The sequence below is a fragment of the Orbicella faveolata genome, unplaced genomic scaffold (assembly GCF_042242905.1).
Source record: "Orbicella faveolata isolate gen_17 unplaced genomic scaffold, um_ofav_v1 contig_35, whole genome shotgun sequence".
NCBI lineage: Eukaryota > Metazoa > Cnidaria > Anthozoa > Scleractinia > Merulinidae > Orbicella > Orbicella faveolata.
Window position 1 is genome coordinate 22,548,233 of NW_028301564.1, and position 23,101 is coordinate 22,571,333.

Sequence of the window (23,101 nt, forward strand, 5' to 3'; positions counted from 1 at the left end):
GATGTTGGGCAAAATGCGTCGGAACGTTTTTCTTATGGGGTCAACGACATCACATTGGCAAAAAATAACGTTACGTTCTAATTCGCTTCGCTCAAACGAACGTAAATCATTTTACCCTTAAATTCCCGTAATACAAACAAAGTTGTTGTTGTTGTTGTTTGTTTTTGTTTTTGTTTTTGTTTTTTGTTGTTTTTTTTTTACAATTTTTTACACACTACTGTATGGAGAAATTAATATACGCTCGAAAATGCATTACAAACCTAAATAATTAGTTACTTGTAACTTGTTTTCAAGGCTCTCTTCAACATACATATCCTTGGCAGAATCAGATTTCCATCTACCATGTATTTTAAGAAGTTTTTCTGGAATCGAGTTACTACTATTACGTACCGCAGATGTAATACCACCGGATCTTAAACTATGAAGACCATAATCACTAGGGTTGAGGCCCAGCTGACTTAAGGTATCCCTTAAGATATCTGTACAAGTAGTATAAGAAATCTTTCCACTTCTCAGGGTATAGCTAGAACTACTACGGTGAAAAACAAGCGGTCTAAATAAAGGGAGAGAACTACATAAGTCAATACCAGACAAATCTAAATACCGTTGTAAAACACCAACAGGACAGTACTTCGACCTGGATGCACTAATAAAGACGAAATTCCCTTCCCTATAAACATCCGTCTTACTACGAGGTACAAAGATTCTTATATAATCGCTGTGAAATTCAATATGCTTAGGAACAATATTGCATAATTCGTCGTAACGAAAAAATCCTGCAAAAGCTAAAGAGCATAACGCAGCGATACGAAGATTCTTTAAATTAACATCTTTCTTGTTATGAGTATCTAAAATACTCCTTATGATGTATGTGGTAATAGGCTTCTTTTTCATAACTGGCTGTGATTTCTGGCGTTTAGCAGATTCGATAATATTCCTGCAAAATTCACTATCCAAAGGATTACGATCCAAACTAGGGACAAAAGAATGTAACCATTTAAGGGCAGCATGGGCTAAAATTACTGAGGAACTAGAGGTGCAAGACTGAACTGAACTTCAAATCAATATAGAGAAACAACACTAAGGGGAAAAGGTAACTGCATGTTGAAATGTCTACTTTTAGACCACCCCAAGAACTTTCTAATAACGCGAACGTAGGCTTTAGTAGTTGTATCCGCCCTGGACTTCAACATAGCTTCTAAAACCTCATAAACGTTGATTGAAGAAAATTGTTGAAAGCCTTTCCAGGGATTACTTGATAAGATTACCTGGAAAGAGAAGAACAAAACATATATAATAAAAGAACAAAAAAGAGCCGTATAAAAATCGATCATTGTTGGGGCCAGTGCCACATAAGACGATAGACTATTGAATGGACCAGTGCCGCGTAAATCAAAAACCCATTGATTGGGCCAGCGCCACATAAATCAACTATACGCTGTTTAAGACAGCGCCACATGAAATGACAGACTATTAATTAGGCCAGTGCCACATAGATAAACAACATATTGCTTTGGCCAGCGCCACCAAATGTAAATAATCATTAGGCTAATGGACACACCGTCCAATAAATTACTCAGTAAATTTCAATCTAAAGGCAATGATATTTCCTGTGAAAAGACCAGACCCTAAGAGCGAATTAAGGTTTCTTCCGCGGGTTAGAACCTCATTCCCGATATGAATACTTTGAGCCACAAGATAACAACTATACTTGTGTGTAATTAAAGGCCAAAAATGAGCCGAAGGCCAAAGAGGTACAACGAGCGTACCAACGGCCCGCTGAGATTTCAAATAATGCAATACGCGTGGGACGATACCAACTGGAGGGACTACTAGGCAATTTTCTCCTCGAAGAGACTGAAAGAAAAAAATCAACACCCGAAGTATTGGGGTTCCAAAACCTCGAAAAATATTTGGGGAGCTTGTGATTATAATAATTGGCGAAACAATCAACACTATGCGGGCCCCACCGGCCATCAAGGAAAAGAAAAAATTCTTCAGTAATTTGTCAATGATCAGTATCAATTAAACGACTTATATAATTAGCTTGCTGATTCGAAGTGCGAGGGATCCATTGCACTTCTAAATGAATCCCCGATCGAATACAAATATCAAAAATCCTTCGGGCCATCTTTTGCAAACCTAACTTCATGCTGCCCACGTCAACAATCTTAGCAGCTGCTTGGCTATCAGTAAACCACTTAACGTGTGATCCTTCCAACACTGAGGCAAATGATTGCAATGAAAACTCAATAACAGACAACTCCCTCCACGTTGAACTTTGAACTCTCTCGTTCTCCGACCACATTTTGTGGCACACAAAATCATTGTTAAAGTCAATAATTGCTCCACCTCCGGTAGCACTGGCATCCGAATATACAAAATAACTAGGATCTTTACTTACAAAGCAATACCTAGAGTTGATATTAACCATATTTTCCTTCCAAAAATACAGTTCTTCCTTGCAGTAATCGTCGAGACTGAATATACAATCCCAGTTATCTTTGCACAAGGTGGACAAGACACAATGTCTGGTCATTATCCTGCCAATGTTACCAACTACAGGCCCGGTGGAAATAATTTGACCTGTGAAGGAGGCCAACTCTCTGGCAGACACTTTGAAATCGGCTTCAATAATATGATCAATTGTATTGATGACCTTAAGAATTCTTCTTTCTACAGTTTTTAAAGTACCCAGTGCAGAATTCCAGGTTATACCCAACCAGTCCAATACTTGGGTGGGTTCCCATACCGATTTGTCTTCGTTAACGACAAAACCCGCGTTATACAAATCCCCCCTTACAGCTAGGGCCTTAGTGCGACAACTTTCTCTATCCTGAACAATCGCCCAACCATCGTCCAAGAAGATGGCTATACAAAGACCCTGTATTCTCCTGTGAGATAGATAATCAGAAATGCGTTATCCTGCTACTGTTGGACATGTCTGCGGCGTTTGATACCGTCGACCATAAACTGCTACTAGAAAGAATGGAAAAACGCTACGGCGTGAAAGGAAATGCGCTAAAATGGTTTCGATCCTATCTTCAAGACCGAAAGCAGTTTGTGATGATTGACGGAACCAAGTCAGAGATGAAAGAACTTCGCTACGGTGTTCCCCAGGGATCCGTTTTAGGGCCAATCCTGTATTTGTTATACACATCGCCCATCGGGGACATCATCAAACGGCACGGACTTAACTACCATCTATACGCTGATGACACCCAGCTCTACCTCTCATTTAAGCCCAACTACGCCGAACAACCTGGTTCTATAGCTAAAATAGAAGCATGTGTTTCTGAGATCGACTCGTGGATGGTGTGCAATAAGCTGAAACTAAACAGAGGAAAGACGGAGCTTTTGATCTTGAGCGCACGACATCGTCCACCCCCATTAATAGACCACGTCGATGTGTCTGGTGAACAGATCGAGCCATCTACTTCTGCAAAGAACATTGGAGTCATCTTTGATGAGTACATGTCACTGGAAAAGCATGTTACCAGTACCTGCAAGGCCTGTTTCTTCCATCTTAGAAACATTAGCAGGATAAGAGTCTGTCTATCTCCAGCAGACACTGAAAAGTTAGTACATGCATTCATCACTTCCAAACTAGATAACGCCAACTCGCTTCTATATGGACTACCAAAATTTTTGATAGATCGTCTACAAAATGTCCAGAATGCTGCGGCTCGCGTTGTTACTAGAACAAGGAAATACGATCATATCAAGCCGGTTTTAAAGCAGCTACACTGGCTTCCAATAAGCCAGCGCATCAACTATAAGATTTTACTTTTAACCTATAAAGCGCTCAACGGCCAGGCCCCTAATTACATTACTGAACTGCTAGAGCCTTATGTACCAAGCAGAAATCTTCGATCCTCCTCCAAAAACCTCTTGAAAGTACCACCTGTCAAGTTAATAGGCTATGGTCATAGGCGGTTTCTCTTTTGTAGCACCTAGCCTATGGAACTCTCTTCCGAACAATATAAGAGGGAGCGGCTCGCTATCAGATTTTAAGACTTGTATAAAGACATATCTCTTTAACAAATTTTATAACTAGACTTTTGGTTAGTTAGTTAATTAGTAGATTAGATAGTTTAGCTAGTTAGTTAGTCAGCCACTTAGTTAAGTTGGTCAGTTTTTATTTAAAGGTTTTAATGATTCCTAGTTTTACTTTCATTTTTAGAGCTTAGCTATTTTATTTGTTAGTAATTTTTTATCACTGATGTAAATTTTTAATGTAAATTTTATTTTTAATAACATTTTTTACTGTAAAGCGCCATGAGCCATGGATATGGCGCTATACAAATCTATTATTATTATTATTATTATTATTATTATTATTATTCTCCAATACTTTTCTAAAGGCTTCAAAACCTTTGTCAAAACGTAAGGGGCAGAGGAAAGACCGAATGGGAGCACAGTGAAAACATAAAATACTTCATTAATGGAATCAGACGCCCGCCATGAAAACCCAAGAAAAGTTTGGTGCTCTTGCGCAATGTCGATATGGTGATAACCGCTTTTTAAATCAAAGGAAAACATGTACGCGTCTTTCGCAAAATAAGCCATAGCAATTTTCCAGTCCTCGTACTTAACGCTTTGCTTAATTAATGACTTATTGACATGGCGCAAATCAAGAATTAACCTCTTTTTACCGCATGGCTGTATAGAAACTGACAAGGGATTTACTACAAAAGGCTGCTCATTAACCATACGCACCCGACCAGAGTTAACAAGCTCAAGAACAGCTTGGTCCACAAAATCAGCATGAAGTCGAGCTGAATTATTATTTCTTAGCTTTACGGCCAACGGAAAACTGATGAACGGCAGCCTGTAGCCGTTTTCAATAATAGACAAAATAAAATCCGGAGCACCTATAGATCTCCAGAAACCTAAATTATTCTTCAAATTACCCTTAACACTTAATGAATGTCCGCTTTCAAGTTCGTAATTCTGTGTAATTTGATCTACCTGCGCCAAGTCATCTTCATTGCTTTGGTTGAGTTGATTGGCCTGCGGTTGGCTTGTTGTAGGAGATTCCAGGGCAAGAATTGCAGCTAGGGGACTGGTAACTTCCCGGCCAGAACATGGATCTACAGTCCTTGGCCCAGTGTCCAAATTTGCCGCATTTAAAACAGCGAAAGAAGTCGCCAGAAGTGTCTCTACGGCCTGAAAGATAAAAGCAATGACGAAACCTGCAGTAAACGGGGGGGGGGGGGGGGGGGGGGGCGTAAACCAGAAAGATGAATAAGCTGTATGGAACTGCGAGCGTGAATGGTACTCGAGAGACAGCGGAGAGTATAAATACTAATAACTGGCCAATCAGGACATCCATGCAAAACAGAATGCACAATAGTGGGTGCGGTAGGTGTGAGACGAAAACAACTGCGACTAATTACTTGGAATAACAGCGGAAAATACATTAAACCGGGTCATGTGAAAACTATAAAAAGTCGAACAATTATGAAAAAGAGTAACGAATAACAAAACGTTTCCCAGTTTGGCAGAAGTCGAGTTTTCTCCTCGTAGTTTTTTTACTCTTAGAGCTACGGGTAAGCCCTGGCAGTTTGAATGCACACCTGAAATGAACGGAAAGGCGTTGGAATTCCTTTCTAGCGGCCCTTCTTTTAGCTTTTAAGTTCGAACAAAAAGAAAATTTGAGAGGTACTAATAGCAACTCTAAACCTCTCGCGTTTGAAAATATGACAAATTTTGGTAACAATGGTAACTAAAACAAGATTTCAAGGTTGAAAAGAAGGAACTTAAGGCACCGATGGGATTTGAACCCATGACCTCCTGTTTACGAGACAGGCGCTCTAACCAACTGAGCTACGGCGCCCTCCTTGAGGATACAATACAATACACAAAGGCAATAATAATGTGTTACACCTTAGTATAATAGGAGATTGGCAGATAATTAACCTGAGGAGTCTCAAAACACTTATCCAGAGTTCCAAAGACTTCTTTTGATAGGACCAATTCGACATATTTATTTAGATGCAGGAAAAGAGGTTTTTTTTATTTTATTATTTTATTTTATTGAAACCCCCCCGGAGGCAGGTTTCAAAACCTTAGCAGTTCTCTCCTTTTTTTCTTTGTTTCAAAAAAATGAAGCCAAATGAAATATACCTGGATATTATCCGTTATTAATCCTCCGTAGACAACTGCAAAAATCGAAAGTAAAATAGAAATTCCTTTTTTCACTAGGCGTTGTCCTCGGGGTCGCTTAAGCTCTCTAATACGTTGGAATCGAAGGTAAGACGCCTTTAATTTGCTAAAAAAAAATGCATGCTTTTAAATACAGTTGCGTACCATAACCAGGAAAAAAAACGAAACATCGTAGTTTTGGGAAAATCAAGAAGTTAGTGAAAACAAAAGAAATAAAATTTATAATAAAGTCTGTTTCCGGCCGGGCTTGAACCTGCGACCCTCCGCGTGTTAGGCGGAGGTGAGAACCACTACACTACGGAGACTACGTTAGGCAAGTAGTCCCATGTCACCAAGCTGGTCGTCCAACATCTTTACATTTTATCACATTATGTGTACCGTGGGAGTGGATAAGAAGAAGAATGGAGCTAATATGCAGGAGTTAAGCTTATGTTGGGAATACATGAAGGTAGAATGCAAGAAAATGCCGTTCAAATTATAACATCAACGAAACTAATGAAGTATGGCTCAAGTTATGGTTCAAAGAAATGGTTATGAAAAGGACCGATAGATTCCCCACCGGGGAAGAATGGATGACTTTTTGACTGAAGATCGTTTTTCTTCTTACTTGAATTACTCGCAGTTTCGTATCATGTTGTCCTGGAGATTTCAAACAATAAGTGAACCTGCAAAGCGGAGGAATCGCGATGGAAAGTGATCATCGACCAACTCTAATTTGCATTATCTGATTCACCACCACGACCCGTAACTTGCTTGCGCAATAACGGGTTGACAAGGAAAGTGAATTCACAGCTTCTAGATCCTTCAACTAATGATAAAATTGGGGAAAGACGGTATTTAGATACAGCCTGCGTCGTTGTATTCTAGTTAGTGTGATCTTTTGAAAAAAAAACAAAGGATGATAATAAACTAAAGCGTCCCCGGGTGGACTTGAACCACCAACCTTTCCGTTAACAGCCGAACGCGCTAGCCGATTGCGCCACGGAGACCTCTATGGATGCGTTACCAATTAGAAAAAACAATCAGTCAATTATATCTTCCTCTGGTATAACTGAAAAAAAAAATTGTTTTCGATTTGATTGGTTTTTCGTTTTCTTTGTTTTGTTTTGGGTTTATTTTACTTCGTACAGAATAAGCATAATACTTCTTTTTACCGTTATCGGTCCTACTCTTTTATTTTTCGTAGACGAATTATTCGTCTTAGAAGTTTTGTTTGTCCTGGGCAAAATATTCATCTTAGACGTTTCTTTCGTCTGAGACGAATTTAGTCGAATTATTTGTCTTAGACATGTAGTGTAGTTGTTATCACGTCCGCCTAACACGCGGAAGGTCGCCGGTTCAAGCCCGGCCGGAAACATAAGTTCTTGCTGCCTTTTTTTCCTTTTTTTCCCCTGCTCTTTGGTTCTAGGTGTCACTTGACGAGAGATAAATGATAAGTAACCTTATGGACCCAGGTCTCTATGGGCTGAGGTCCGCCTTATGTTTGAGGAGGTAAATTCCTTCTCATTTGTAAAAATATACGTTTACCAGTAAACAAAATATACAGTCGTCATAAGTTATGACAACTGTACTAAAACAATTTATTTTTACCTTATAGATATACCGGGAATAGATGGTAAACTTTTTATGAAAAATCAGAAAATCTAATTCTTATATCCTGATTGGAACACAGAAATCATAACCACTCTCCTTCCAACACTGTTATGACCTCTATGCCACGCCATCCACTTGCACTATAAACTTTTAAATGTAGAGACAAGAAAAGCCTCCAAACAGTTTGCTAATATCTTTCAATACGTTGGAGGGTTAGACGTCTTCAATTTCATAGAAAATGTATTATTTGAAAACAGTGGCGTGCCACAACCAGGAAAAATAAAACATCGTAGTTGTGAGAAAATAAAGAAGTTGGTCAAAAGAGGGGGAAAAAATATAGGAAGCCTGTTTCCGGCCGGGCTTGAACCGGCGACCTTCCGCGTGTGAGGCGGACGCGATAACCACTACACTACGGAAACCAGGTCGTACGATACCTTCACCCTATTCAGAGCGGGATATATTTGACCTTCCGCAGCCAAGGTTGGGCCAAGTCTGACCCAAGTAAGAACCTTAAGATTATTTCAGCAATGATAATGTGGCTTAGAGAGTATATAGTAAGCCTAAGAACACACTTATGTCATATCACGTGATAATTACGTCAGAATATCCGATCAGCCGCCATTTTAGCTGCAACGTCTTTTTTTTTTTTTTTTTAATTTTATTTGTTATCTGCATGTGCTTACAGGTACAGTATTTACATTGTTACAAGAGCAGTATTTACATTATTACAAGTGCTAATTATAATATAAAAGTAATATAATATAATATAATATAATATAACATAATATAAGTGTGTTTACAAGTACAGTATTTACATTGTTACTAGTGCCAATTAAAATATTTAAGTGAAATAGGTGTGTGTACAAGTGGATGCCGCTTATAATGCTTTGGAGGAGGGGTGTTTTTTCCTATTTAATTATTAAGAAAGACGTTCTATTCTGTATTTGGTTAACACTTTATCAACGAAAGTGGAGAGGTGAATAGCCTTGTTTTGCATCTTACAAGTGTAGATGTAGAATCTCATAAACAAGATCGTATAATTAAATTTCTTTAATAATGTTTTATCGTATGAGCCGGGCATGATGCCAAATAGTTTTTCTTCTATTGTTGGACTAAAATTCGAATTATTGACAGCATTAAACCAGTCGATGGCGTTTTTAACAAAGCTCTTAACAAATTCGCAATCATTAAATGTGTGATCGATTGAATCATGTTCAGCGCAATAGAGGCATTCATCATCCGTTTTGATTCCTTATCTAAAAAGTTCCTTTTTGTTACAACAATTCTATGAATAAGTTTGAATTGAAATTCTTTTAATTTTGTTTCCTTACAAATGTTTTTCAGCGAGGAAAATATTTTTTCCCATGTCTCCCTGCATGCATGGTTTGATTCCATTTCGTTGGGCCAGTTTGACACCTCGTGTGAACTGTTTTGTGAATTAAACAATAGAAGTCCCTAGTTTTGGCTTTGACTAAGTTAATTCTGTCAAGTCGTCTAGTTGAAAAAGAGGGTTGTTCTCGATGTATGGTTCGCTTTCTGGTGGTAATGTGTTTTTCGCTTTTGTGGCTAGATGCTTCGGTATCGCACTTACAACTTGATAAAATTGGAGAAAGTTTGTTTTGCGAGCGAATTTGTTTTTAAATTCTTGATAAGACATAAACTGGCCATTGTTGTTCAACAGGTCTTGTATAAAAAGAATGTTGTTGTTAAGCCATTCACTGATGAAAATTGGCTTCCCTCCAACGAGGATTTCTTTGTTATTGAATACGATCATATCCTGTCCTCTGTCATAGTTATACAAGGTTTTCAATTCATTAAAAAATTTTAAAATGTCTATAAAATAATGGCAAACCGTCGATATATTTTGTGTCGTAGTTACATCTTAAAAGAAAGCTCAGACCGCCGTATTTTCCTAGATAATGGTCTGGAACAGTTTTCCAGTTTTTTCTTCCCGGTGCGAAAAGTCTCGGAATCCAAGCTAACCTCAGTGCCTTTATCATAGTTTCTACATCGATCATACGTATACCCCCTTTATCTCGATCTTGATAGAGCCCTTCTCTTTTTATTTTGTCTTTTTTGTTTTTCCATAGAAATCTGAACAGTTTTGTTTTGATTATTGGTATTATTTCTTGAGGTACATTGAGATTTGATGTTAAGTAAACGAGTTGTAATAATGCCAGAGATTTTATGATTAGTACTCTCCCAAATAGTGTAAGGTCACGTGCCCTCCACAGGTCCAGATTTGTTTGCAATTTTTGTAACTTGTGGTTGAAATTATGTTGGTTATTTCCCTTTTCGTCGTACGAAACATGGATTCCTAAGATTTTAACCGGGTTATGTAACCATTTCAGTTGTAATGGATTGCCCTTATTATTTTTCAATTTTCCCAACCAGAGCGCTTTTTGTTTTCTTCCGGTTTAATTTAAGGCCCGCTAGCGTACCAAAGTTATCGATTATTTCTAAGGCCTTTTCGACAGAGGCCAGGTCAGCACACAAAAGATTTGTATCATCTGCATACTGGCTCAGTTTCAGTTCTTTTCCTAATATTTCAATTCCTTTGACGTGTAGGTCTTGTCGGATTTTATTGGCCATTATTTCTGCTGAAAGAATAAACAAATACGGGGATAGTGGGCACCCCTGACGGACTCCTCTAGACGGCCGAAACCAGTTTGTCAAAAAACCATTGTTTAATGCTGCACTCTCTATGTTGGTGTAAAAGGTGCTAACCCATTTTTGAATACTCGTACCGAAATTGAAGACATCCAGTGTTCTCATTATAAAGGGCCATTCAAGTGAGTCAAAAGCTTTTCTGAAGTCTAGAGACACTAGAATGCCTGGGATGTTATGCCTCTTAGTATATTCCATAATGTCGATTATGAGGCGGATATTTTCCCCAATGTTACGGATGGCACGACAAGACGCCATTTGTAATGCAACTCAACTCGTTTAATGCGTACTACATGTAAGCTACATAGAACTAGAACGCACATGTTTACTCCAAATATGGTAAGACAAACCATATACGTAACATCTCCCTTTCTTTAAAAAAAGAAAAACTAACAAACAAATATCTGGCAAAAACTAGCCTAAAACAAACTTACACAAATCCACTTTGTTTCTGAAAGTGTTCTATGTCAAACTAAATCAGTTTATCCGAGCTTGCTAAAACAAACTTAAAGTGTTCAAAGTCTAGCCTTTGCTTAACGCTTCATGTCAAAATCTTTAAATCTTGAAGGGGGACGAACAGTCCGGGTTCTTGTCTTCTGAGGTGCTAACACTGGAACATTAGTCTCTTCAGCAACAGTTTCATTCAAGGAATCTTTGTCAGGCCTAGTAGGTATAGCAGGTAACTCAGGTACTCTAGGTATCTCCTTGTGATTTACTCCTGACTCATCTGAGCTAACCTTGGTGCTTTGCTTTTCTGGTGTCGAGGATTCTGCTGCAGGTCTCAGAAACTGCCTGTTTCTTCGGAGGGTCTCACTGCCTGCTTGGACTACATATGACCTGTCTGACAGTTTCTCGACACAAATAGCTGGTTTCCACGTTTGGTTCTTTCGCAGGGGTGCACTTCTGACTTCTTGTCCAATCTCTAATTCAGGTAACTGCTTCACATGACGGTCATGGTAGAACTTCGCCTTTTGCCTTTTCCGCTCTAATTTCTCTGTAGAATGTGCGCTTACTTTGGGACGGAGAAGGCTTGACGCTGTTGGTAAGAGAGTTCGTGTTCGGCGCGACATAAGCCTCTGGGCGGGGCTGTCACCTATACCTTCAGTAGGTGTGTTCCTGTAGTCTAGTAGCGATAGCCATGGATCTTTCCCATCTCGGTCCGCCTTCTTAAATAGCAGTTTAACTGTCTTCACTGAAGACTCTGCTTTCCCATTTGACTTTGGGTAGTGTGGTGATGATGTCACATGGTTAAATTCCCAGCTGAGTGAAAACTCGTGAAATTCTTGACTGCTGTACTGTGATCCGTTGTCTGAGACAACAGTGTCCGGGATTCCATGTCTACTGAATTGTTCTTTGAGTACTTGTATAACTGCACGTGAGGTGGTATCTTCAAGTTCACTAACTTCTACAAAATCTGAGTAATAGTCAACGACTGTGAGGTAATTCTTTCCACTAACAGTGAACAAATCTGTAGCCACTTTACTCCAAGGTCTGTCTGGAAGTTGATGAGACTGCATTGGCTGACTAGCATTCCTAGCCTGAAACTCGGCACAGACAGCACATCTCTCAACCAGGGCTTTGACTTCTGAATTCATTCCAGGCCAGAACACGATGTCTTTGGCCTTTCTTAGGCATGATGCGACTCCTTGATGGCTTGAATGAATTCTTGAGAGCATCTCTGGCCTCATGGCTTTGGGGACAATCACTCTCTGACTCTTAAATAGAATACCATTGTGGAGTGAAATCTCTTCTCTGTAGTTCCAGTAGTCACGAACTTGTACTGGGCATTGCTCTCTTCTCTCAGACCATCATGTTAGAACAGTGGTCTTCAGGCTCTCTAAGACGAGGTCTTGTGCTGTGCACTTCTGCAGCTGAGTTAACCTTTCTGGAGCCACTTTGATGGAATCAAAGGGAGTAAGTGTTTCAAGTTCAAGAGCGAAAACTTGAAAGTTGTCTGTCAACTCCGTCTTGACAGCAAGCGAGGCTCGAGACAAGTGATCGGCAACATACATCTGTGCACCTGGCTTGTACTTAACCTCTAGGTTAAAGCGCTGTAGCCTCAACATCATTCTTTGTAGTCGACATGGAGCAGAGAGGATTGACTTCGGGAAAATGGACTGTAAGGGTTTGTGATCTGACTCAACCGTTATCTTTTTACGACCGGCGAGGTATTGACTGAACCTTTCGCAGGAGAAGACAATCGCTAAACACTCCTTCTCAATTTGAGCGTATTGCCTCTCAGTCTGTGATAGGGACCGTGAAGCAAAAGCAACTGGCTGGCCGTTTTGTAATAAAGCTGCTCCTAACCCGTATTCACTCGCATCACATTGCACTGTGACTTCTTCTTGAAGGTCATAATACTTGAGCACAGGGTGTTTGACTACAAGCTCTCGCACTTCCTGGAATGCTGTCTCATGATGCTGGGACCAGATGAACTTTGCATCCTTTGCTGTCATCTCTCTCAGTGGCTGGGCGACCTCTGATAACCTAGGGAGAAACTTTGCCAAGTAATTAACGAATCCTAAGAGACTCAGGAGTTCCTTCTTGGATGTAGGCCTCGGCATTTCCTGAACTGCCTTCACTTTCTCAGGATCTGGCTGTAACCCATCTTTGGTGATCAAGTGTCCCATGAATCTGACTTCAGACTTCTTGAGGTTCAACTTGCTGCTGTTTAGACGCAGATTGGCTTTTCGAGCTTGCTCTAGCAGACGAATCAAGTTCTCATCATGATTTCGATTTGCTTCTTCATCATTCTCTCCATAGCCCATGACCAATATGTCATCTCTTATCACTTCTACACCGGGAAGACTATCAAGCTTCTCATGCAATTTGCATTCGAACTCTTCTGGAGCCAGGTTGATACCAAAGGGTAGCCTCAAATACTTGTAACGCCCAAAGGGAGTCCAGAATGTTGTCTTGAGACTGCTGCTCTCATCTAATCCAACCTGGTAAAACCCATCTTTAGCATCTAAGGTACTAAACACTTTGGCATTGCTAAACTTGGGCAACAACTCATCTAGAGTAGGCATTTGGTACTTTGGACGGATGACTGCCTTGTTAAGATCTTTAGGATCCAAACAAATCCTAATCTTATTTGGTGTTGCGACAACCACCATACTGCTAATCCAGTCGGTCGGTACTGTGACTTTCTCCACGATTCCTTTCCTTTCCAGATCATCAAGTTTGGCCTTGACCTTATCACGCAGGGGAACTGGCACTCGGCGCGGAGAATGCTGCACAGGTTTTACGCTGGGGTCTGTGATAATGGTTGTATCACCAATATGGCCTAGCCCTTCAAAAACATCTTTGTACTGAACAAGAATCTGATCTCTGGTCAGGTTACTACTGCTTTTCAGGACATGAATGGACTCTTCAGGATCTATATCCACTTTGAGAAGTCCCAACTGCTCACAAGCCTCAGCCGATAAGAGGGGTTTGTTAGAACTCTCAACAACTTGGAATCTCAGGTCCAGACGCTTGCCCCTTCTCTCTGCTGTGAGTGTGGTCTCACCTACAGGCTTCATCAAGCTACCATCAAATAGCTTTAGCTGGGCATTGGACTTAGACAAGGGGGGATCACCATTCTGCAACAGCTGAACTAAATTTCTGTGACTGATCACATTACAAGTTGCACCAGTGTCCAACTGACATACTAGTTGCTCTTTGTACTGCTCTTCTATCACAAAGGTAATACTGGATGTCAACTGTTTACCACTACCATTAATTGCAGTAATTTCTTCTATCTTCAATAATGATTCCTCAGACTCGTAACCTTCTGCCACTTCAGCGACATGAACCTTCTCTTTGCCTGCCTGACACACTTTGGCGAAGTGGTTCATTCTTTTACAATTGCGACATTGTTGACCATAAGCTGGACATTCTGTCTGCTTGGCATGCTTCTTTTGTTGGCCACAATATTTACATTTCCATTTTTTGTCAGGTTTCTTTGGATTTGGTGGTTTCTTGCCTTGCATCGGTTTACGCTTCACATGAACTAAGTTCAGTTCCTCATTGTTTTGTTTCTCATCCTTTTGAATCGACTTTAGCTGCTTATTCGTTATTTCACTTGATTTACACATGTCAAGAGCTTTATCCAAAGACAAATCTTTCTCTCTGAGCAATCTAGCTTTTGTACCCTTATCTTGTATTCCAATAACTAGCCTGTCACGTATCATTTCTTCTGCAAGTGCTCCAAACTGACACGATGCTGCGAGTTTTCTTAATCTATTGACATAGCAATCAACAGTTTCTTCGGGTACTTGAATGCAAGAGTTAAAGACATACCTCTCATAGACAACATTTCTCTTTGGTAGGAAATAGTTTTCCAGCGCCTTCAATGCTGAAGTTATCGTCAGTACTTCGGTGCCAAAATTCAGATTCAGGAAAATTTGCAGACACTCCTTTCCCATAACAGAACGGAAGGTTGCTAATCGGATCGATTGACTCTTCTGATCCAAACCCGTTGCTACCTCATAATCTTGCCATTGTTGCTTAAAAAATTCCCAGTTGCTCGTGATATCTCCACGACAAACCATAGCGCTTGGTACTGGAAAATTTGAAGGAAAACTGAGGACTTGAGGCGGCGGAGTAGGCTGTGGAGCTTGCGGTGGAGCTGGTGGTGGAGGATCTTGTTCGGTGTCTGACATCGTTTCGCTGGGTTTCAACGCACGTGGTCGATGTTGAAATTCGCTGTACGTACCGTAAATCAAGGAATTGTCGCTTCGTTTCGCTTCAGTAACTGCTTTGACTGAATATCAACCAGAAGACGTAATCTTGAGCGCTGCAGCTCGCCATAAGATCAACAAAACACTTCTGACACCATGTTACGGATGGCACGACAAGACGCCATTTGTAATGCAACTCAACTCGTTTAATGCGTACTACATGTAAGCTACATAGAACTAGAACGCACATGTTTACTCCAAATATGGTAAGACAAACCATATACGTAACACCCAATATAGCGCCCTTTTATAAACCCGGTTTGGTCCGAGTGCAGCTAACCGGACTCAAACTTAGCTGCACTGTCTTGACTATTTTCATATTTTAAAAACGTCAGAAAGCTTCCAAAAACGACTTAAAACTAATTAACCAAGTTTAAGAAAAACATGAATAAGGACAAGGGAAAAGACCTGTTTTAGCTTTGACGGTTTGTAGTCCAGTTTCAGAACACGTAATGACACTCTTGAGAATTCTTACTTTTGAAGTTTTAAATAGTAACGTATATATATAGATATAAAAATTAATAGTTGGATAAATTAAGAACAATTCTCTAGAGAATATCACACGAAGTGTATTGGGAAAGCGAACCACCCAAACCAAAAAACATATATTCATTTCCAGACTCAATTTGGAAAAAAATATGCCTGTCAAAATGCAGTTGTTAGAGAAACATCAAACTTCAAGTACAGTACCGTTTGACACCAACTTGTTTCCATTCCATGGCTGCTTTAACTTACACGTAATCAAAGAGGTTATAAACGTTTAAAATTCAGCCGGCGCGGTCACTTTGCTTCCTCTACAGATGGAATAAAGCTAAGAATAGTTTACTTTCTCTGTTCTTAAAAACGGTGCACCGTATTATTGCAAACGTCGTCATGCTATAACTTTCTTTTTATTACATTATGTGTATGGTGAGAGTGGAGAAGAGAGGAATAAAGCTCATTTTGCGGGCGTTAGTTTCGCTTAAGCTAGGAATAGGTAGAAAACAGGAGAATGCGGTGCAGATTTATTGTTTTATAGAAATGGTTAAGAGAAAGATTGATGGTAAGTCTTGAAACGGGAAACATTCATTATAACATAGTGTGTGCGCCTCCATCTAATTCCTATTGAGACATCATGGTTAAAATCTCTTTTGACATTCTCAATAAGCGGACAGACACATGAATTTACAATTTATGCGGTGCGTCAACGAGCGAAGGCGGGACAATTTGGCAATTTGTTACTGTAATAATCAAATTGACTTCAATTTGTTATATTTACGTACGGCCGTGCGTAAGGATCAGCTTTTCAGATAAACGGAACGAAGACAACTGCATCGTTGTATTCTATTAGGAAAAAAAAAAACATGACAGGAATCGTCCCCTGGTGGGCTTGAACCACCAACCTTTCGGTTAACAGCCGAACGCGCTAACCGATTGCGCCACGGAGACCTCTATGAGATCGATGGGAATTCGTAAAAGAATCAGTGAATTATCCTCCTCTGCTATAAAAACAACAATTTAACTGAAGAAGTTTGTTTTTGATTTGATTTGTTTTTCGTTGTTATTGTTTTAATGTATTTCAATCAGTATAACGGTATTGCTTCTATTTATTTTTAACAAAAATTGAGGAACCGACTTCAAAAATCTAAAAACAAAAAAGCCGAGAAACTATTTCAAGTCCATAATATATTTAATCCTCCCCGGCGGGGAATCGAACCCCGGTCTCCCGCGTGACAGGCGGGGATACTCACCACTATACTACCGAGGATTTGGCGTAAAACATTGTGAACAAGATGCCTGTTTAAACCCAGAATAAATGGAGGTTTGCTGGTTTGAAACTAACTTTGTTCTTAAGAGTTCCTTTCTTATTAAGAGAAAAGTTACAGTACATAAAGGATGGGAGCGAGAGAAAGAGTCATGGAGCTTTAATTGTATTAGTGTGTTAACGCAGAAATGGGTTATGACCTTACTTTTTGTATCCCAGGCCAATCAATATTTTCACTGAGTGACCCATCCTACCCAAGAAGTTATTACACAGTCCGCGACGAAACGTTTTGTAGAAGGTAAAGGCTAAAGTGCCATAAAACTAACTTGCGTAAGACAGGTGATGGGCTGTTTAAACTATCGCAAAAGGAGGGTCGAGAAAAGTCATTTCATTTCATTTCATTTTATTTATTTATTCCATTCTAAAATTACAAAGATAAATATAAAGTAGACAAGTAAGAGGAGAAATGGAAAAGGGCAAAAATATAGCAAGCTAATTAGATGCCCTTATTTAAATAAAATTTAAAGTTTCTCGTCTCAAAACGAGAAACTTTTCTGATAAAAAAAGGATATATATATATTTTTTAAAAAATTATTTTTGGATATTTTGGACATTGTAGTCAATCCTTGTAGTTTAATTCATAACGGATAATACCTGGATCGGCTTCATTAGTTTGGTTCCTAGCGGTTTTGATGCAATAAACAACCGCTTTTCCTGAATCAAATTAGGTGCAAGAGGTCCTGTTATTAGAAGTGTCCTACGAGCTTTTCTCGAATAAATAAAATACTCACATGGAGAAGTGTATACGAATTATTAACTCTGGGAGGTGCTATTTGAAAAATTATCTTGTAATCTCCTATTATACTAAGGTATAACACATTATTATTGCCTTAGTATATTGTTCTGTTTACTCGAGGAGGGCGCCGTAGTTCAGTTGGTTAGAGCGCCTGTCTAGTAAACAGGAGGTCATGGGTTCAAATCCCCTCGGTGCCTTGATTTAATCCTTCTTTTCAACCCTGACATCTTGTGATAGTTGCCAATTTTACCAACATTTTTCATGCTCTTAATGTGAGAGGTTTATAATGGCCCATTCTTTTTTCTGAGACAAGAGTTCAAGGGATCATGGTAGTTGTATCCATTAAAACAAATATCCAGTCCGAGATGATGAATACAACTACCATGATTCCCTGCAAGCACGTCTGAGAAGGAATTAGTACTTCACAAATTTCGTTTTTGTTTGAACTGTAACAGTACAAAAATGCCGATTAAAGGGGGCATTCTAACGACGTTCCGCCAAATCTCTGCATTCCGGCTGCGCATTCACACTGCCATGGCCCATCCGTAGCTTCAAGAGTACGAGGATGATACTCTGCTCCTGCCAAACTAGAAAATGGTTTGTCGTTCTCTTCTCTTTTTTTCCTTTCCTTTTTCATTTTTTTTTTCTTATTCTTTAGTTCGTTATAATTGTCCCGCTTTTGATGACCTGCTTATGTTATCTTCCCGTTTTCCAAGTAGTATTTTCTGCCGGTGATATCGTCTGACGGCTATCAGAAAAACGTTCACAGGCATATTGCCCAAAATTTAAATACCGTAAATCCACCAATTAGTGCCTCCCTCAAATACGCGCCCCCTTCGAATAATTCACTCCCCTTCTATCGGCCAAAATTGAAAATAAGCACCCGCCTCCCCTCCCTCTGGGTTTTGGAAGACTATTGAGACAACAGAGAATGTATAGTTTTTGCCCTACCCAATCACAAGCAAGTGATTATCAACTCATTCAATCACTGCGAATTGACGGATTGTCGTAACGGATAGTAATGAAGATCTACTGATTCATTCCTTAAAGCTCAACACACCTTGTGCAGCAGGTCTATAGATCGGCCAAAGGTGTTATATCACGTAGTTCTTGAAGAGAGGCAGGATCCGAATGAGCCTCGAATGCTTCCAAAATGAAAACGATGTGTGTCAGTGGTTTCCGTAGTGTAGTGGTTATCACGTCCGCCTAACACGCGGAAGGTCGCCGGTTTAAGCCCGGCCGGAAACAGGCTTGTTATATTTTTTTTTTTCTCTTTATTTCACTAACTTCTCTATTTTCTTACAACCACGATGTTCCATTTTTCCTGGCCATGATACGCTTCTGGATTCAACGAATGCATTGTCTACCAAATTGAAGACGACTAGCCCTGAATTAACTCCTTTTCCGATAACTAATTGAGAACCCATCACCCGTTTCATGCAGGCTCCTTTTTATTGCAATTTACCTCTACCTTCGACAAAACTATTCTTCACGGTGTGTGCAATAACTTCTTGGGGAGCATGGGTGACTGAGTAAAAATACTCATTCGCCTGGAATACAGGAAGCAAGACCATAGCCCATTTCTCCATTAACACACTGATTACAGCTACATGACTCTTTCTCTCGCTCCAATCTTTTATGTAATGTTACCTCTTTTTTCCTTCATAGATAATGAACCCTTTAGAGTAGAGTTTGTTTCAAAACCAGCAAACCCCCAATTTTTTCGAAACAGTGGTTCGAAATTGAACAGGGCATCTTGTCCAATGCTGTCATCCCAAATCCTCGGTAGTATAGTGGTGAGTATCCCCGCCTGTCACGCGGGAGACCGGGGTTCGATTCCCCGCCAGGGAGGATTGAATATATTTTTGATTAGAAATAATTTATCCGCGTCTTTATATTTGTTTTTATTATCATATTTGAGATCGGTTGGTCAATTGATATATAAATTTTTCTCATCCGGATTAACAGATCAAATCAAAAAAGCACTTTCACATAGAGTTAACCTCACTGCGCCTTTCCCTCTTGGACATAATTGTCCATAAAAATGGCTATGCCTGAACTTCTTCAGCTGAATTATTGTTGTTATAGGAGAGGAAGAAATAATTCAATGGCTCTTTCCCTAACTAAATTCACAGTGCTCTCGTAAATGTGTTCGTGTTCATGCATGACGAGATTCATGAGGATCTGAAATCATGGACCCCTGCCGATGTTCTACGGTTGAACTGGTTAGTGCGTTCGGCTGTTAACCGAAAGGTTGGTGGTTCAAGCCCACCCGGGGACGCACTGTTTTGTTTATAATCTTTTTTCCGAAATCAATGTAAATTCAACGTTTCTCATTTCTAGGCGCTATATCAATCACTGAGTTCTTAACCATTTCTTGAAACCAGAGCTTGAACTATACCTCATTAGTCAGCGTTGAGGCTAGTTTTAATGATGGACTCCATTTTTTCCATCATTGAAATGGGAAGGGGTGGTTTTAATTTTTCATTTAAATTGTTTACGATTGTAGTAGTAGTAGTAGTAGTAGTAGTAGTAGTAGTAGTAGTAGTAGTAGTAGTAGTAGTAGTAGCACTAATATAGTATTAATGTAAATTAAACCTTTCCTATTTCAAGGCGTTTATCAATCATTTTGTTAAGCAAATTCTATAAACTACTGCTTGAGCCATACGTCATTGCAATAATCTCCCATGAGGACCCTGTTGACGTTCAGGCCTCTGTATCTACACAGTTGTGTATTGCTTCATAGGTAGTGTCAAGACAAATTTTAGTTGTAAAACAACGAGGATGAAGGGTTTTTCAAGCCCAGCTGGAGAAAGCTATGTCCTTCTTTTATCCTTTCCGTCTTTCTTTCACCTCTAGTTTTTCATAATTGTCATGTTATTGTTCTTGCTGTTGTTGTTGTTGTTTTTGTTGTTATTGTTGCTGTTGTTGTTGCTTTTTTCTCACTTGAACTGTTTATGGCATCTTGCTTTATTCCAGGTAATTTATTTTCTAACAATGTGATGCCGTCTGACTCTTAAACATATAGAAATCAGAAGAGTGTTCTGAGGCATTTTACCCGAAACAAACAAACTAACAAAAAAGGTAAGAGAAGAAAAAGTACATATATCAGATCAAAATATATTTCCATCCTCACCGGCGAGGAATCGAACCCCGGTCTCCAGAGGAACATGCCAGATTTGCATTAATAACTAGACCCAACTCCTTGAATCTGGCAGTTGATTCGTTGAATTCAGGACTATCTTTCTTCCCCCAATATTTAATATCTGCTGTTTTTGGGAGTATCTCTGTTTCTTATTGTAAAAAAAATCATTTATTCATTCAATCAGTCTGTCAGTTTGTCGGTCGGTCGGTCGGTCGGTCTGTCGTTCTGTTCGTCTGTCAGACAGGTCGGTCTGTCTGTCAATCTGTATGTCGAAATACATTCTAAATTAACGACAATACATTTTATGTGGTTTCCGTAGTGTAGTGGTTATCACGTCCGCCTAACACGCGGAAGGTCGCCGGCTCGAGCCCGGCCGGAAACATACTTTATTTCTTTTAGTTTCAGTCTCTCTTTCTTTCGCTTTTCTTTCGCATCTTTAGTTTTTTTATAACTGTCCTGTTGTTATTTTTGCTGTTGTTGTTGTTGTTGTTGTTGTTGTCTTTCTTTGTCACTTGAACTGTTTATGGCATCTTGCTTTATTCCAGGTAATTTATTTTCTACCAATGTGATGCCGTCTGAATCTTATACATATAGAAATCCTGAGAGAGCGTTCTGAGGCATTTTACCCGAAACAAACAAACAAAAAAGGTAAGAGATGAAAAAGTACATATAAAGTACATCGAACTCCGGTCTCCCGCGTGACAAGCGGGGAAACTCACCACTATACTACTGAGGAACATGCCAGATTTGCATTAATAACTAGACTCAACTCCTTGAATCTGGCAGTTGCTTCGTTGAATTCAGGACTATTTTTCTTCCCCCAATATTTAATATCTGCTGCGACGGTTTTTGAGAGTATCTCTGTTTCCTATTGTAAAAAAAATTATTTATTCGTTCAATCAGTCTGTCAGTTTGTCGATCTGTCGTTCTCTCGGCCTGTCGGTTTGTCGGTCGGTCGGTCGGTCGGTCGGTCGGTCGGTCGGTCGCTCGGTCGGTCGGTCGCTCGGTCGGTCGGTCTGTCTGTCAATCTGTATGTCGGAAACATTCTAAGATAACAGTAAATCTTTTCATGTGGTTTCCGTAGTCTAGTGGTTATCACGTCCGCCTAACACGCGGAAGGTCGCCGGTTCGAGCCCGGCCGGAAACATACTTTATTTTTCTTAGTTTCAGTCTCTCTTTCTTTCCCTTTTTGAACTTTCTGAGTAAATCTTGTTAAACGAGGACGACTATGATGAATAGCTAGCTAAGCATAGGCTTCTTATTAGAACACACAAGATGTACTGTGAACGCGCTACCCGCCGATTGGGCATGATTATGCAAAGCGATTTTATGCCCAAGAAGAATCCAGCGTTTATGATCACAGAGAGCTGTTTTGAACTGAGTCATTCTCTTAGTCCTCAGATCTGGGGCAGCTCCTCGCTTTCTCTCCACCTTTTGTTTACCGATTTTCTACCCACCGTTTCGACGTTTCCTCAGTGCCCCCACTAACCTGGAAACGGTCTCTGATGATGATTAGTTACACTTATCGTTTGTTCAGTGGCTAGTGTGCGATATGAGCTCTTTCCTCCGCAGAGAATTAAAGGGTCTTTTCATTGGTGCGGAAAATGCGTGAAAGGCATTTTGCGCGTGCGTCCACCTCGAACAACTGATTATAGAGAATGGTTCTATAGTAAAAGTCATTGAGACATGACTATTTTATTGACATTGCATTTCTTAGCCTGTCTGTAATGCCACATGATTTCTTGTCCTAAAACAAAGGGGGGCTAAAATGCCATAAAAATCCACATAAAGCGATGGGTTGTTTAAATAATCGAAAAAGGATGGTCGAGAAAAGTCTTAAAACGAGAAACGTTTCTTATTAAAGAAGGATGTATATATTAAAAAATAATTATTTTTGGATATTTTAGAAATTATAGTCAATCGTTGTAGTTAATTCATGACGGATAATACCTGGGTCGGCTTCATTAATTTAACTTCTAGGGGTTGTGCCTGAGAGCCTTTCTCGAATCAATAAATTCTCACATGGAGAGGTTAAGTCTGGGAGGGGCTGTTTGAAGAATTATCTCACATCCTCCTATAATACTTAGGTGTAAACACGATATCATTGTCTAAAAAAAGAAGGAGGGCGCCGTAGCTCAGTTGGTTAGAGCGCCTGTCTAGTAAACAGGAGGTCATGGGTTCAAATCCCATCGGTGCCTTGATTTAATCCTTCTTTTCAACCCTGATATCTTGTTTTAGTTGCCAATTTTTCCAACATTTTTCAC

The 23,101-nt window shown here is 39.7% G+C and overlaps 1 long non-coding RNA gene, 9 other non-coding genes and 2 pseudogenes across 10 annotated transcripts in view; 6 read left to right on the forward strand and 6 right to left on the reverse strand.

Annotated features, from left to right (window-relative positions):
- Window positions 1-23,101, reverse strand: part of LOC149103774 (uncharacterized) — a 248,417-nt gene that overhangs the window by 217,311 nt on the left and 8,005 nt on the right. The gene's annotated exons all lie outside the window — the stretch shown is intronic.
- Window positions 180-10,353, reverse strand: LOC149103836 (uncharacterized; annotated as a pseudogene).
- Window positions 1,573-2,970, reverse strand: LOC149103837 (uncharacterized; annotated as a pseudogene).
- Window positions 5,766-5,839, reverse strand: Trnat-cgu (transfer RNA threonine (anticodon CGU)). Its single transcript has one exon. It is a non-coding gene; the product is annotated as a tRNA-Thr (tRNA).
- Trnav-aac (transfer RNA valine (anticodon AAC)) lies at window positions 7,454-7,525 on the forward strand. Its single transcript has one exon. It is a non-coding gene; the product is annotated as a tRNA-Val (tRNA).
- Window positions 8,108-8,180, reverse strand: Trnav-cac (transfer RNA valine (anticodon CAC)). The gene has a single exon. It is a non-coding gene; the product is annotated as a tRNA-Val (tRNA).
- On the reverse strand, window positions 16,828-16,899 carry Trnad-guc (transfer RNA aspartic acid (anticodon GUC)). Its single transcript has one exon. It is a non-coding gene; the product is annotated as a tRNA-Asp (tRNA).
- On the forward strand, window positions 17,816-17,889 carry Trnat-agu (transfer RNA threonine (anticodon AGU)). The gene has a single exon. It is a non-coding gene; the product is annotated as a tRNA-Thr (tRNA).
- On the forward strand, window positions 18,868-18,940 carry Trnav-aac (transfer RNA valine (anticodon AAC)). The gene has a single exon. It is a non-coding gene; the product is annotated as a tRNA-Val (tRNA).
- Trnav-aac (transfer RNA valine (anticodon AAC)) lies at window positions 21,147-21,219 on the forward strand. Its single transcript has one exon. It is a non-coding gene; the product is annotated as a tRNA-Val (tRNA).
- Trnav-aac (transfer RNA valine (anticodon AAC)) lies at window positions 21,912-21,984 on the forward strand. The gene has a single exon. It is a non-coding gene; the product is annotated as a tRNA-Val (tRNA).
- Trnat-agu (transfer RNA threonine (anticodon AGU)) lies at window positions 22,962-23,035 on the forward strand. Its single transcript has one exon. It is a non-coding gene; the product is annotated as a tRNA-Thr (tRNA).